General features: G+C 37.4%; 1 long non-coding RNA gene across 1 annotated transcript in view; it reads right to left on the reverse strand.

Moving 5' to 3' along the window:
• The window catches only part of LOC114011177 (uncharacterized), a 229,121-nt gene that overhangs the window by 110,432 nt on the left and 100,965 nt on the right, over positions 1-17,724 (reverse strand). The window contains exons 3-4 of the long non-coding RNA XR_008749769.1: positions 7,822-8,098; positions 918-1,032 (exon numbers count right to left, since the gene is read on the reverse strand). This is a non-coding gene — a long non-coding RNA (uncharacterized LOC114011177). The remainder of the gene's footprint in view (positions 1-917; positions 1,033-7,821; positions 8,099-17,724) is intronic.

Genomic DNA, 17,724 nt, shown 5'->3' on the forward strand with positions numbered 1-17,724 from the left:
AAAACTTAATAAGCCCATAGCAATTCTCAGATCAGCGTTATATAACAACTGTCCAGCAGAATCTAAAGTAAATATTTTCAATAAAAGTCAGTTTCAGCTTTATCCTAAGGTTTCAGCGTTTATCCTAAGGTACCACTGCAATTAGGAATGATCTTCATTTACTGCACTCTGACCAAATATGAGTCTAGGTCAATCCTCCCTTGAAACAAACATGCTACATGATACAGAGCAAATGAATAGCACTGGTGGATCATTGTGATAACACAGAAGTGAGAGAATATGGCAAATATTTTATATAGCTTCATTTTGCAAATCCTTTCAGATTTTTACATTTTCTTATCTTAAGGTGATAAGGACAAATCTAGAGACCGATATATATATATATATAGTAGCCAAACCACATTCAGTAATTTTTTGTTGTAATTCTTTGGCATAGTCACAGGCGATGAAAACGTCAACAATATGATATTAGTTCTAACATTGAGCATATAAGGAAGTCTGCGTAATAATCTTATCCTGTGAATCCAAACAACATAAAAACCAAGAAAAAGCCACCTCGTGATCTTGTGTGCCTTGACAATAGTGTAATAAATTATTTGTCTTGCATAACAACAGAATGGAGGAAAAGAGTACAGAACATCGACTTGAATCAAAACACTATGAGGCAACCTATTTAAAGTGGTCAAATTCTTTATGTCTCTGAAAATATTTAGTGCTCCTTCTCCTTCAGGCTTTGTTTCTCTGCAATGACTGTAATTGTTATCAGAGACGCAGTCATCGCTGCCTTCACCCTGACTTGATGTTTGACTTGAAGTTTTAAAAATTTTGCTCAATAAAGCAGTGATCAAAGCTGCTTACTCTATCTAACCCATTAATTCTATCATGGGTTTATAATGAAAATTATATAAGGTCCTTACCTGAATGCATGTGGATTTGACTGGAACTTTCTTTCAGACCCTCTAAGGTGTCACCGTGTGGATGGAAGATCAGTTTAACATTTATCTTCTTGTTTCTCTGACACTGCCAGTGAGCCTGTGAAATGGTGAGCATGCCACATAATTAGAAAATTATCCACTGCCAACTTTCTATTACCCTAGCCCTCTTCTAAAAGGTGCAAAACAGAGGCCATACTGCTTCATACAGCTAACACAAGAAGATCTCAAGAGTTTTCAGCAGTTTTCAACTTAAATAACAAACACTAGATAGTTTATAATATGGTAGCTAAAGTCAAGCTCTTTAAGGAACACATAACCTTTAAGTACTTGGTATACAGCTCTAACAGTGAAAAATTACAGTAGAACAGTTGTTTCTTAGGCTGAAGACTTTTCTCTTTGGGCTGAAGACCAGTGAGGTTCCAATCCCATAAACTAGAGCTTCCCTCTTCATAGAAAGTTGTATTTCTGTAACAAGCATATCAAGAGGACATTTTCCCCTCCAGGCTCTCATTGTTAGAATACACTTTATAGTAGATGATTGCCACAGAAAAGGCTTTTTACAAGGTAAAAGATCTGAAAGATAATATCAGTAGACATGATAGTTAGTGACTGATAGGAATCCAGAAGAAAGTCCATGGGATATTTATTTAGAAAAAAGGTAGCAATATTTTGTAAAGGAATTCTTCAATGTGAAAAGAGGGATAAGAGGATTCTCCTTATGAAAACTAGGGAGTGGAAAACTCTTGAAGGGCTCCTAGTTCAAAGGATTTTTTCTTCTTGAAATATTCAGGTTATTAACTTTAAGCTTTGCTTCTGTACCTTTAAGGAGTTTCAGTGGTACACAGGCACTAGTTCAACACACTATGAGAAAGTTACTGTGATGACTTTGTCTTTCAGTTAGCACAGTCACTGGGGCCCATACACAGTGCTGCTCCCAAGGGTGCAGGGCAGTACTGTGAGGACCACTGGAGACAGGACTGAAAGGTGCATCCTTTTCCAGTCCCTGGCCATAGCTCTGTCATAGCTGGTAAGGCAGCGCTGGGACTGCTGCCAGATTTTCAGAAAACGGTGTCAAGAAATGAAGGTATTGTTTCCATCTCAAACACAATTCAAGAATTAGACAATGAAATTCATGCTGCTGTCAATAAAATTTTGGCCACAGATCAGGAAAATGTCTGGTGAGAACATTGTGAAAGGAACTAAAAATATATGTCCCCAGGTGAGAAGAAAAAATCCTAATCTTAGCCAAGGATTATGTATAGAAAACACATCACAGACTTGTGCCTCAGCTAATATTATATGAACGGCGACAGACTATCTTGTAGTACATTCATGCATGTGTTTTCCAGTTGCATCAGTAAGGAAGTATGCACTGTACCGACAAACAGGTGATTGCGTACTTGTATCAGAGACTCCAGGCAATTTGTCAAGCACATTTCTAACAAGGTGTCAATAGCTATGGATTCAAAATGTTGAATTACTTCATAATAATTATTTGCTGTAGGATTCACTTTACCATCCTCAGTTTATTTACAGTTATGTAAGGTTTACCTTGACCAGGTAAATTAAAAACAGCTATCTGCTTTCTACTAGAAATGTTAACAAGTCTCAGTATGTACCAAAATCATATCAATTTTCTAATAATGTTCAGCCCCATGCAGTTAACACATTCTCTAATACAGCGCTTTCCCTTAACACACCAGGCTATAGTGGCTCAGCTGTAGAGCCTGAATTTGGACTGAGAAATCTTGCTTTCCAACCTGTATCATCTTCAGTGTTGATGCCAAGCTGCATAGCTTGGCAGGTCACATCCTATATTTATGACAAACATGGGAACTGCTCTGTCTCCTGTCCCTGACACTACATAGTGCTCATGTTCCCTGCTTCCAGTCTGGAAGCCACTGGATGATATAGCACAAGGTATCTCACTGATGCTTGGGTACTGACAGTGAAGTTCTGTTATCTTCTTGTACTTCTCTCCTGAGCTGTTGTCTGATGTTGCTACTTAAAATATGTCTGGTATTATTTTCAGTGGCCCTGGTGCACTTTTTACTGGAAGTCAGATTTTGAAAACCCCAGAACTTTCTGAACCTTTATCTTTTTTGATGATTACTAACTAAAGAGGGAGGACTATTATGGAGTTTACGTCTCATGTCACAGTGAGAAAATTAACTTCGCTCTGGTGTTAGAAATGCATAACTACTAGGGGGGAGAACAACATCAAAAGTCACCGTGAACTGTATGATTCTGAAAGGGAGATTAGAAAAAAAGGACTCACAATAGAAAAAATTGAAAAGAAAATAAAGAAACCCTTCCATCTAGCATTAACGTATTAAAGGAAACAATAATGCACATTCTTAACCATACTCGGATACAGATTTACTTTGCAGTTTTCCATATAACTATACGCACATTCACACCATGTTTCTTTAAAATAAGTGAAAAGTAAAGAATGCAGCTGACAAAGGAAGGTTATTTATGTTCAAACTGTACTGGAGAAATTAGTCAAGGGCAATTCCTTCATGTGAAAATATGATTTCTAACACTGTCAAGGTCGATAAGACCTTAGGGAGTAAATGCTAACCATACAAATCAAAGATGCCTAGAGGCGGTTTTGAAGATGAGTGGCAAGGCTTTAATAGTTTTTAAAAGCCTGTTAATAATCCAAATGAACAAGTAATGATAGAAGAAGAGAAAAAAACCTGTTTATGAAAGGAACAAACCACTGTTAGATGTCTTTCCCTCCATGGATTTGATTGCTCAAGCCCAAAATCATACACTCCTCTCCCACATTTCTTTTTTGTCCCACAATTCCTGTCATTATAGCCACTTAAACCAGAGAAAGCAGTGGCACTTAATCAGGCTGCGTAAGGAGAGCTCAGCTGGTTCACAAGGTTTTCACTTGACTGCCTGAGCCTACCCTGCTATTTGTCCTGTGATAAAGTCCCGACCTACACTTACAGTAGGAGCATATTCACAGAAGCAAGTACCTGATTCTTTCTCCAGTCCTAAAAATTGATAGAGACACCACTAGTCTGAATGACTCCAGGCTGCCAAATTAGTTTGGTCGTAAAAATATTTTACTAGGAAGACAACTTTAGTGACCAAAGTACTTTTACAGGAACATTTCACCTTTCTCAAGGTGACTAAACTGAAATTATCTGAAAATAGCATAAATTACTAACAAGATGAGTTTGTTTCAGAGTCAGACCCTCCAAAACCTAAACAAAGATGAATTCAGAATAGAGCTGGCAATTAGAATTTGCTGTGTATTTATTAACTTATATTAATAATTAATATTTAATATTTATAAATTATTATAAATTATTTAATAGTAGGTTTTTTAATCTTCCTGTATTGTGCTATTATTTCACATTTTAGAAAATAAAATCCATGATAACACCCTAATTTTACTGTTGAGGAGATTCAAAACATTATTTTTTTTTTATGTTGCTTCTGTGTAGCTAAACTGTGAAGATGCCATAATCCCTTTCATCACAAACTCTCACTTCATGTTCCTATGAAAAATTCACATGGCTCTTCCAATCTACTTCTCTTTTTTGGTCATTGCTTTTTAATAGCTCTGCTATTTTGGTGTCAGAAAAAAAAAAAAGGTTGACTAGATATGCAGATACTCCTGGTTTAGGGGTAAGATAATTAATCCAGCATATTTAAAACCTCACCATGAGCAAGCAGCAAGAGTCAGAATAACAAGAAAATGAGGATGCTGTGGAGAGCAAATGAAAGTAGATACTTATGGACCAGTTGAATAGAGGGAGAAGACTGTAACCCAAAGTCATGCAGCCAACTTAAATGTGTTGGAAAAGGGTGCAGGACGAAAAGAAGGAAGGCAAAGAGAGGAGTCATCAGCCAAACATGCAAAACTATTGCATTTTACTTAACACAGATATGTCTTCAGGCAGAAACTGGGTAGAAATTGAGCAGATGACTGTGTGTACATCTGAGAGGCAGGACGGCAAGTCTCATTGTTAATCTTGGTATCAGAGACTGGTGTTACTGCATGAATTCTTCCTATCTTTTTGGTGTTTTAATCTTCTCCTGATCTTTCTCCATTTTCATTCACTTCCTCTCTTCCTTGGTCTCTGGGCCACTCTAGGGTCAGAAATTCAAGAATTTGATTCAAATTTCCCGAAAGGTGAAAGAATATTTGATCACACGTAAGCATAGTTTTATCAGCAAAGACGGCAGTCATCAAAAACTAGGTGCCATAGCCCCCTACTTTTCTTTTCCTACATAGGCGTGCACTGATTCCACTCCTATAAGACAATGTATGGAACTTAAAGAAGAGGAGGTTTTCACAGTCTTTTCACTCTAGAGACAGTAAAGTGTTGGGTAAACTGCATGGAAACTGCAGATGGAAAATACAGTGAGACCCCATTACACTTACTACCATCAGTAGTTATCCTGGCAAATACCATGGTGAAGAACATATGGAAAGCCCAGTGTCACAGCTGACCAAGACTTCTTGGGGGTCTCGAAACTAGACCTGTACACAGCTGACTCCTCACATAAAACCTCTCTCCCTCCTTTCCTCACTGCAGAGAATGAAAAGAAGCTAAAACATGAGCCCTCTTCCTTGAGATGAGTTGGTAAAGATCAAACACTATTAGCACGAGGTTTCCAGTGAAATTTTGCCAGAGGACAAAGGGCTGTATGGGCCAAGACAAACCAGAAGCTCTACAAGAGGAGAAGGACTGTGTTTGTTGGCTGAGTTTGGGAATCGGTTGAAGCCAGACTACAAAGCCAACAGCAGCTGTTTCTAAAAGAGAAATTTTTTTTGTGAATCTCAGCACAGCATGCAAGTAATTTGTTATGGACTTGAACTGGAGAAGCTAAGTGTATAGTATTTTGGAACCAAAATCCAGAAAATATAGTATTTCAGGTTAGGAGACTGTTTACATTCCATTTTCTGGCTTGGTCACAGCACTCTTGTATCCTGACATATTTAACTTAAACGTGCAGGTATTGCTTCACATGCATTTCTTTGGCTTTTTTCAATGCATACAAACATGTTCACAGTATTTTAGAACTACCACCAGACTTCACTACCAGCAACATCAGTTTCTGTTTTTTTTGTTTATTAGAATGCAATGAAGACTTCTGCCCATGGATGCACCTGGAGTTTGCTGAAATGTTTTAACTAGTATTCCCAATATAGTCTCATAAAACTGATCAGCTGCTCTAAGACAAAAATGAAACTGCCCACTGCCAGCACACACCATTTTGAAAGGTAGAAAGAGTGAAGTTGTACAGACTATAGATTATGTAAAAGTAACTCATAACCTATTAACAGGAACAATAACATTCTTACTTGAGCCCCTCTGTAGCTGTAGGGTTGACGATTGTGGTTTCCCTCAAACCCTCTCCTCTAATCTCTCATATCCACAGTTTTGTTAGGCTTTCGCATGGGGCATGCAGGGAACACATAATTCTAACCTCCACATACAGGTTAGAGGCCTATACGGGCATCTTCTCTGGGGACATATTCAATCCTGCACAAATTCCTCAGCATGGTTGCATTAACCCACCTTCCAAACAGCTGACAAAATCATCATCATCATCATCATCTTGGATGTAGCAACAGCTGAGTGTTAAATGACGTGGCCCTAAACACAGATTTGATTGCCCAAAGAGACAGGCAGAAAGACAGGTATTTTCAAAGGATATTTATCATTATGGTAGCTGATCTGAAGTGTTTCAGAGTTACTTTAGGAAAAATTTAGGACTAACACATGGAAAAAGAACCAGAAAAAAATTGTAATAGCCTGTACCTTCTTTTCTTATTTAAGACCAAAGTGTCATGAAATATTTTATATAAATAGGTAGGGGTAATAAAACCCAAGGGTCATAACCAATTAAAATGTACATTACTTTAAGAGAGAAGAGACAGATCAATTAAGGCGACATTTCAGCTCATCTATGTTAATTTACATTAGCTGAGGATCTATCCCTAAATATTAAAGCAGAAGTCTTGAGACTGGTTTTTTTCAAATTCTAGACTTTAAAGATACTTTGCAATTCAGTGGTATAGGGTAAGAGAAACTACTGCATGCTGCTTCTGGGTGATAACACAGCTGTCATCTGCAACAAAATCACTACACAATTGTTTTGATTCTAAAAAAGACAGAGTGAAGAATAACTACCTAACTATAAGCGCAAAGGCAAATTTAACTAAATAAAATAGAATTTCTTTTGGACACGATTAGTAACACATGTCCCTTGTCCTATGAAAATGTGCCAGGAAATTTTAATTAACTGCAAGTATCCAAGGTTGCCATTTAGCACATCATCTGAAAGATGAATTTATTGGGCCCACACTTAACTACCACGTAACCTGTATTACGGTTTACAAGATGGAATGATTTTGTTTTACATGATGGTTATTGGGCCTAATGCTACTCACAGGTATGCCAGTGAAAAATTTGGAACAAGTCCATTAAAGTCAATGGTTCTATAAAATCAGAGTAAAATTAGACTCAGGCCCACCATACAGTTTAATAATAATTGGTATTACAAACTAGGGCAGTTTCTGCTTTTCCAATTGATAGCAAGTGGAACCAAGCACCAGATACCACATACTTCTAAGATAAAAGATGTCTACATTAAGCCTTGGCCCTTCCATGGAGACCGAGGCTCACACACCTTGTCTGACATAACACACAATGTGCCAAGGCTACTGCAGGCATGTATATTCCCTAGCACTTTGGGAAGACCCCCTTATGAAAATGCAGAAGAAAAGTGAGGAATTAAGAAAGGGAATTTTTATAATAATAACATTTACCTCCAAATCACTTAAGAAATGCAGATTCTTTCCATTAACATTTAAAGTTTTGAGCCACTTTCTCTTATATGGTTTTGAGCTTACCTTTCATGTGAGTTCAAGGTTTTCCACAGCTTTAGATCAGATGGGATTTTGTTTTCTGTTTCCTGACAAGGTTATCATTTTATACAAAACAGCTTTTCTCCTAGTATGGACTTCTGCTTTTTTACTGTTTCTTCAAATTCAGAAGCTCCAGAGCTTCCTGGGGACAGCAGTACAGATCCAGGCTTTATGAAGTGGGTCTGTTTCTGGGGTGCTTTCAAACGGATGTCCTAACTCGCAGTCTTTACTTCTCTGTAGTAGAACATCCTTGTAGGGTTTCCTGAAATGGAGAATCACAACTTACACCTCAAGGAAAAAAAGGGCAGGTGATTAGCATGTGCTGTAGTACAAAATGACAAACGTCGTCCACTGTTGACAACCAGTTTTCATGATCTCCGAATTCCAAATAACGAACACACAGTAAGTAGTACTCAGGTGCTCTGTCTGGTCGGAACTTTCTTTTTATGTCAATCAAAATTATCTTTTTCTGTAATTTATTTAATACTCAAGTCAGAAGCCTAAATATGTAAGAGGACTGTAAAGATAATACCAAGTAAAGTTTAAATTCAGGATCTGGTGAAGGTATGCTCTAACAGTGTAAGCTAGCAGGTGGGGGTTTGTGGTTGTTGTTTTCAGCTGTTGTTCTGAAAATAGTGATTTTAATACATACTCAATTTAGAAGCTTTTGCACAGAACTAGATATTGTTACATATGTATATATGCAACTAGATACATATTCATATAGATATGAACAACTGTGTTATTCATAATCTGTCCTGTGCATATTGAGCCAAGCATAGGTCACTGCACAAACCACTGTACTTAAGTGCAGCTGTGGGCTAGAGACGGTGAGAGTAGGATGGAAGTAGAAAGGAAATAAGATGCTGCATCAAGATAGAAACACAGGCATTTGCTCCCCTGCTTAAAACATTAGCTGAATTATTATTACACTGTTGGGAAATTCACATTCTGAAGCGAACAAACACAAGCCAGTGGCTCTTCTCCTCTACCTTCTATTGTTGGTCTTGCATTACCAAATACTGCTCACTGTTTGAGCTTTTAGATTGTAAACTGTTGCTAACCAACAGCTTTACAAGGATCACATGTATATTAAAAAGTGTTTCCTTCCCAAGCCCACTGACCACCAGCTTACTTGAAAAAGTATGTTTCTATCTATTACAGCACGCGTACAGGTTGATAGCTTTCAAATGATCCCATTTATATTAGAACATAGTAATGTGATATTCTATTATTTCATTGAAAATAAAATGTATTGAGACATTTCACATTGTTTTTCATTTTCCTTCTGTTTCAATATTCTTTTAACTTTGATTTGTGCCATGTAACAACTAAAAGTTATCTAAAATAATTGTGGTGTATTACTTCCATTACGTTAAAGATGATCTGTGTTTATAAAACTAGATTGCTTTATGAATAAAATACATTGAGAAAATATAGCTGTCTCAACAGCAATTTTGTCAGTTAAAAATACAGTGATATAGCTTGAATTTCTACACTTCAGTACATCTCATGAGGGAGTGAAATGCTTATTAGATGGTAGCATGCATTATTCTCCAAATCTTTTAAGTATTTGATTATTGCCTGGCTAATAATAGGTGCTTCTTCAGCCAAAGAACAGACTAGAGAAGATAGTGTAAATTGTAGCATGCAATTGTTCAATAACTGCCATTGAAAATGTTTAGCTACTACTGTATGACAATCTTCCTCTGATGTCTGTAGCCACTGTTTCATGTAACAGCAATTAAAGCTGTGGGAATCAGGAAAAAAAACATCCAGAGAACAATCCCATCCCATTAATTTTTAAGTGCATAGAATACTCCAGAGGACATGCAAGCCCACCTGGGGCCAGTGAAAAGAAATCACACCAGTCACTGATTTACTGGGGGCAGGAGATGGGTGGTGAAAAGGCTGTGAACCTCCCAGGTCCATAGCACTGCCTAACACAGCTCATTCCCTGTCCTTCCTTCTGCTGCTTCACCTGGGCCACCACAGTAACCACAGAGAGACAAGTTTTGTCTGCATCCTACATTGAACACACACAGAACTGCATCTGCATTGAATCCAGAAGGGACCAAGGAGGCTGCTAACCAAAAATTCTGAGGCTGTGTTATCGAGAAGGATCTTGAGAGCATGGTATGCTGAAACAGAGCAGTGAGGGGTTTCTGAGCCAACCACAAGCGGACCAGCACGTTGCAGACACAAGTAGACTGGAAAACTGAAAGCTGCCTGGAAAACAGCAAGATATGAAGGAACTGAAGCAAACGTTACTCTTGCAGTCTGATGATTTTATCTTTCAGCATATTCAGAGATAACCTTCAAGGGAAAGATAAACGGACAGCCTCACTTTTGAACTGAAAAATATGTGACTCATCTCTTAGCCTCCAAAGATTTTAATGAAGTGATTGGAGACGGACCTATGTAACATAAATAGGAAGCATTGCAGCTACTCTTCTTCCTCTTTAGTATCAGCAAGTACCCCAGAGCTAGACTGGAAGCACCACTAGCTGGTCTCAGTGACAAAGACTATGCAGGGTATTGTGGAACATAAGAAAATGTATGCCTTGACTTTGATGAGTGCCAGCTCACCGGTCTGCCTCGCTCAAGCCATCCTGCGCCATTGCTTCCTACCCCCAATCACTGCGGGCAATTCTGCAATAAGCCGATTGTGTTACCCAACCCTTTAACACTTAAAGAAGCCTTTTTATCCAGCAACAATGTAACAGGGAAGGTGCCAACAGATCCAAATGGGCTTTCGAATGATTTATTCATCCTAGGCTTCTAAGCCCCTTTTCCTCAGTATTAATGCTAAGATTAATGTGTCCCATCAGTGCGCTGCCAACAGGAACTTTAATAAAAGCAAGAACAACTAGTTGGCTCAGCTTTCTTTCTACTTAAGGTTAGGACATCATAAAAACAGTAGTCTACAAAGGCTTTCCCTTTAATTTACTTATGACTTTACAAAAAGAAAGTAATTTCATTTAATTTAATGAAAACACACAGATTAGTGGAACATAAATACATCAGTGCCTGAAGTAATTCATTAGCCAGTTTTTTAAAAGAATAAATGTAACATAATTGCATATTTTTAGATGGTGCATATGCATCTTTAAACCTTTCCAAAACATAGTGTAGACAGATGCATTTGAGCACAACCAAAATACAACATGTACTATACTTAGGAAGGATGCCACGTTCATAACAATGAGTTAAATCCATAGATTAAGTGAGAGATGGGATGTATCTACAAAATAACATTAAAGATTTTGTTAGATGTGAAAGAATACTTGTTTGTATAAGTACTGTAAAACCTGGGTCGCTTGCAAGTCCGTTTATCCACATCTATTGCTGTGGACAATACAAGTGTACCATGTTGACGGTCTTGGCACTGCGGACGCTTGCCCTTTATTTCACATATGCCATTAAAGTCTTCAACTGCCAATGAATCACAACCAGCTGGGCTAGATTTTGTCCAGAATGACCTTGTGCTTAAGAACTCCTTCTCTTCGCTAGCCCTTGTACTACATAGTTTTTCCACCACAGATCCTCAAGTCTCCAATTTCAAAATTCAAACCCATCAAAGAATGTCCTGAAAAGTTTGAAGAATACACCTATTGAACCCCATTTGAAAATATAACCAAGAAAAAAACAACCCAAAAACTCTATGCCCAGAGTTGCTAAGAAAGTTTAGTGACATTCTAACAAACCGCAGTGTGACAAAATCACTTGAATGGCCTGTGAATGATACTGCAGACCGTATATTGCATATTTGAATGCATAAAGTGTATCCATTTGACATGTAACTGCAAAGCTGCCTAAGCTGTTTAAAAGTAAGCTTTCAAATTCATTCCTGATCACATTGCTGTACTACAAAATGTACCCATTTCTATCTGAGAGATGTTTTAAGTTCTTTTTCTTATGGTCACCAGTCTTCCTGCCTTCTTTTGTGGAAAAAGTATGTATGCATGCTTGCATACTTCTCTTTTATTTCTTCCCATCCCCTGTACCAATTGTTCACCTAGACCAGGCAAAGAAACTGCAGAATTGCTGGGTGGTGGTGATGGGTGAGTGGAGCAGAAACTCCATTTCCCCCTAAAAGGCAGAGGTCGCTCAACTGAAAGAACAGAGAGGCCTTTTATTCCCATAAAGAAAAGAAGAGGAAAAAGCTGCTCACAGTGAAGATGAAAAATATTGTATTTGAATCCTGGGAAGAACTTGTTCTTCCTACACTGGAGAATAGTCTATTCACAGCACAATTCAAACAGCCTTTAGCTTTTCAAATTTCTGCAATTGGCAAAAAGGATAATACACATCTTTTTATGTTTATTTTTGTTTTTAGAAATTTTTAGAAATTATTTTATTATCACAGTATTTGTGTCAGACTAAGACATTTCATGTTACTCCATTCAAATGAGGAAGTTAAAATTTCTTAATCATCTCAGGCACTTAGGTTTGAAACTTCACCTATTTGGCTGTTATTGCAACAATAATATAGTGTAGGCTTTGATTTATTGCCTCAGATTTTTAATGATTACTTGCATACTCCTACAAAAGTAGGACTTGCAACTGGCAAGAAATAAACCCTGGGAACATAACTTATATCTGAAGGTCTAAATGGCTATATAAAACTGACAAATACTTCACCAAACCATAATAACATAGTATGCAGTGAACCCCACTTTTTCATTTTTTTAAATGTTTTACAGTCCTTTTGAAAATTCTCAAATGTTTTCTAAAAATACATGAAACGTAATCCTTGAATTGCCAATGATTTTTAATTACAAATGGCAAATGCTTCCAGAGAAAGAATTTTGTACAATATTGGTTAGTGACATAAAGTGTTATACTTCTAGTGTTTTATTAGATGCATTATGTAAATCAGTCAATAATGTAGAAACTGAGAACTCTAAAAGGTAAAAATTACATTTAGCCCAGAAAAGTTTCAAGTAAAGGTGATTATATAATTTCTTTAATCAAAGGAAACATGCAGTATCAGGTGACCTATCTAATCTAATCATAGAGGTGCAGATTTTGTTAGAAATATTTACGTTTAAAACCAGAGTTCTTTTGTTTATGCTCTGCTTAGTGAATACCAACAAAATGAAAATTCAGAACATTACAGTCAGGACAAAAATTTCCTGCATTCAGGTTGTCAAGAATCCATGTTAAGCTGTACCCCATGTTAAGCTTTTTACTAATTGTATTAATGAACAGTGGCAGAGATATACTATTTCTGATATCAACTTGACAATTATAATGAAATTTAATTAAGAAGTATGATTTTTTTCTGTTGTAAGAAGTTGGAAAGAAAGGTAGACCCACTGAGCCCAAGTAGAATGATCTATCCAGTTTCTGCACTGAACTTGGAAAGAACTCATCAGATAAATGGCTTGAGAAGACAACCTACCTCTAAATTTTATTTTACCAGCTGAAACTACAACCAACGATTTCTTGTAAAATTCCATGCTCATTTGTATTTGAAGTCTAGTCTTTTCTAATGAAAGGTTAATGGCCTGCCTCTACCTTCCTGTATTAAGCTGTTATCTGTTAGAAGTTATTACGCTCTGTTGGGAGGAAAAAAAAATGCCATCCACAAGTCCTATTTTATTTCCATACCATCTTCACTTCTCCATTTTACCATGACTGTTGTTTTTTGCCCATTTGTATATTCTATCTCATGCTGCCTTTGAACAGCAACCGAAAACAATTTGTCCCAGTTGAATACCCTAGATTTTGAGAAAGTCTGACTACGGATCCAAAGGTTCGTAATGGTCTGAAACAAATCACCACTGTAAAACCCCTGAAGTATGCAACAATCCAGGCTGAGATTCCTTACAGTGTGAGTCTACTTGATCTTGAGAGTTCAGAGCAGAATGTGGTTGGCACCGATAGGATTATTTCATTTTTGGAGAGCAGATCATGCAGGCATCTACCCAGGGTAAGAGGGAGCCCTAAAAATATGCTTTTCTGAACTAGTTAAACCATCTCTAATTAATTGTGATGGTTTCAGCTAAAAATTTCCAGATGAGCTGTTCAAGCTGGACTCAACACTGAACAATCATTGTGTTACTGAAATACTCAAGTGTATTCCAAGTCCTAACTTTTTGATTCAATGAAAACACCAAAGAATGAGCAGCATATGTTATCTCAATCCAGGAGATTTATAAAACTCAGATATCTTGTGATTATGTTGCTACTTTAGCAGGATAAAAATCCCTTTTCACCCCCTTCACTTTTGTTAAATTCCCCCCTAGCTGTGTCTTAAAAATGTCAAACATACTTTACTGTTTCCAAATAAACACATCATTTTTGGCAGAATTAGTAGACAAGAAAGGTAGGGGCACTGTTGTTATAGGAGTTCATATAAAAAGCAAATTTTAATGTTTCAAAATTTAAGGCTTTCCTAAAGTTTTAAAATACATCCTCCCTGACTCCATCTGTATTATTGTCAAAAGCATTATGAAGTGTCCCTTTGGAAAAGTAAATCTGATTAATTAGCATCAGTCTCCATTGTAGAATTCAACAGCTATATAAACAGCCATAGACTTTTCTTAACAAGTATTCTATTATTGTTTTCAACGTTGTTAAAATCTAAAATGATTTAATTGTCCAACCATTGAGTTCTGTGCATTGTTTGCAAAGTTTGTGAAGTGAAAAGAATTTTTCTTACAGTGTTCTAGAATGATCCTGAAACATGCTCTTTCTTCATAATTGCTCTAACACAGTATATAGAAGCAGGATCGCTTTTAAGTAGCAATTCTGCATACAAAGGGAAAGAAAGCAGAAAAACTGGAGACAACTGAGAATGTGAAAGTACCAGAAAACAGTTTCCACTGCAGTACTCTGTTTCAATAGAAAGCTTGTGTCATGTGTGATATTGAGATAAAAAATGCTGCTTTCATAGCTGTCTAGTAAGAATAGGGTGATTTCAGCTGCAGTTCTCCAGCAAAAACGGACCACTACACGGTAACGGTGCTTGGATATTGGCTCTGTCATGGCAGTTTAGCTTTTCTGCAAGAGGCCAAGTAGTGCATGGAGGCCACTGCCCACAGAAACTCCCACATCTCACAGGAATTACTGCTTTGAAGGCGCTCCTGTCCCATATCCTTGCTGATGTCAGTTCACAGGCAAATAAAGCAGGGCTCCAGCCCTCCAACAGCAGCAAGACAAACTCTCAGGAAAGGGATTCACATCACCAGCTCCTCCTGGTGCCAGCTGACTATGGGCCAGTGAGGAGTAGCTTGTACTGCCTGCACTGCACCAGCTTAATGCTGAAATCACAAAGGCTTCAGTTTTTAGCTCCAGCAAAGTAACCTTTCTGTAATATTCACTTCCTACAAACAATTTCAGAAGTCCCCTGGGGTACTCTGCACAAATTCAGCTAACACATATTCCACTGAAAATTAAGGGAGCCAAAATCGGTGTTTACTTTCATATTAATATACAGAAATTCTTCGCCTGTGAATTGTAAATGTAAATATAAATCAGGGGAAAAAAATCCAAAACCTTCCAATGTTTACTTGCTTGTAACACAAAAAGCAGGATTTCAGCATTCACCAGAGCAACAGTAAATAATATGGCCATCTTTAATTTGACCTCCAGTACCTGACCAACCTTGATTTATCCACAGACAAAACCAAGCATCTCTAATTTGCTAACCAATCACTGCAATTCTTTTCTTACCAACCAATAATTCTGCCATCTCTAATTTACCAATAAATAATTCTGCAGTCTCAAATTTACTAACCGATAATGTGACCAATTTGCTGACCAATGATTGTGTCAACTGGTAATATTGCCCCTAGCAAACAGTAATTTGCCAAGCAATATTTGGACCTTTTCCCCCTCTAGCAATAAAGAACTTTAGTGGTCTTTGATTCAGTATCTACTTCATTGCTCTGAAAGTGCTTCACGTGGATAGTTTTTTACAAAGTATTTGCTTTCTGTGGGAATATTTGTTTACATTGACTGCTTAGAAATTGCACAGGTCGCTTTTACATGTCTGTGAACTGGAATATTGTTTTATCTTTTAGCAGTATTAGCATTTGAGGGAAACCTATTTTTTCTGTTTAGCAGTGTTCCTCAGCATATTGCTAACTCCTCTGTTAGTACTGTTGTCATCATGCTGGGATTTGGCGGCAATTCCACAGCGCTTGGACTGCGTGCATTGGTAAAGCAGTGACACCGCCAGCCAGCTCTGTCACCCTGCTGACCTTACCACCCAAGTTGATCCTGTCTGGGCAGATTTGAGCAGAAAGAGTTCATATATAAAGCCATGTGATTGATTTGTTTTTTCTAATTTCTATGTCGCTTGGCTTGAGTGAAAAACAGGTCTTGAATTATTGGTTTCTTTAAACAATAATAATAGCATTTTGAAGTCATGTAGTAACTTCTGCAATCAATTTTACCTCCAAGAAATGTTACCAGTTTTGTGTAATTTTATTAGTTCATATTAAAGCCATTAGCTAACACAACATTAGCTCAGTGAGCAACCCCTCTAACGTCCATTTTATAGGGAAAGTCTACAGAGAATAAGGGCATAGCAAGAGTGACCATCAGTGCTGAAATTAGGAAAGAATTTCCAAGCTCCAAGCTGCTGGCTTCAACAGCTAGAGAAAATAAAATATCTAAAGGCTGCGGGCAAAATCACTGCAAAATTATACAACAGAATATTTACAAAAAGAAAGACTGGGAGTTTGGGTAGAACTCTATGCAAAAGACAATAACTGCACCAGCTTTTCATATATTTTTCCTTGTAAACGACTTCCTAATACATTTTACTGATTAATTTATTACACATTCCAGGAAAGTATTCAAAGAAGCATTAATTCCAAAACAGAACAAATTTTTGAGATTTCTAACTTTTATAAGAAATAAAAACCACTTGCATTCTAAATAAATCAAAAAATATGAATTGATTGTTAAAATTTCATCCCGGACGTAGCAGTCTGGAATCACATTCTAAAACTGCATTGCAGGCCCCCTTTATCTTTTTCTTTCCCATCCTGTGGGGTAACAGCCTAAGCAGTACTTTTGCTTCTCACTTTTTTTTTTCTTCCTGAAGTCTCCTGGGATTCTTGAAAGAAGAGGCAGAAATGCCATTCTGGGTGGCTGTTCCTTTAGAGGAGGTTGTGAATAGGGAAAGTTAGCCAGGAAGGAGAAGGAGCTGGCCAAGAGGGCAGGAATTCCCAGAAGCCCAGGGGTTTGGTATGTTTAATGTTCTCTTGGCACTGGAGGAACAAGCATAATAAAACTGAAGCTGTACTAAAGCTTATTTCCTGAACCTAGTTATATGACAAAAGTAAAATCTAAAAACTTACTATCTAACTTTTAAGGATAATCTGATGCTACCAATCAGTAGCATTTCTTGCAAAGAGTTCAAAATAGCCATAACATTGGGTTTTTTCCATAAAAGTATTTGTTTTGCAATCTTGGGCTTGTTAAGCTTTCAGTGAGAAACATTTCATTAGCCAATATCAGAAAGATTAACTTGAATGCAAAATGCAGTACTGTTTATCTGGTGAGCATGAAAAGTAGGTGTGACATGATAAAGGCACGAAGAATGCGTGTGCATGCATCTCTTCCTCATATAAAGTGGAAGCACAAGCAGGAGATGGAGATCACTGAGGCCTAACGTGAATGAAAGATAATGGTGTAGGACAAGACACAATAACACGTGAAAGCAGAATTTTACAGAACTAGCAGAGGGACAAGATGGTCTGTCAACAGTGCAAGTGACAGTAAAGAGGAATATGTCTACACCTTGAAAGATGAAACAGAAGTTCCTAGATGTGTGTAGGTGCCTGTGTTTCTCTCTTCAAAAGTGGGCATGAAAGGAAAAAAACTCATCCATTCAGAAGCTCCTAAGTTTGTTTTACAGTATGCATA

The sequence above is a fragment of the Falco peregrinus genome, chromosome 14 (assembly GCF_023634155.1).
Source record: "Falco peregrinus isolate bFalPer1 chromosome 14, bFalPer1.pri, whole genome shotgun sequence".
NCBI classification, from domain to species: Eukaryota; Metazoa; Chordata; class Aves; order Falconiformes; family Falconidae; genus Falco; species Falco peregrinus.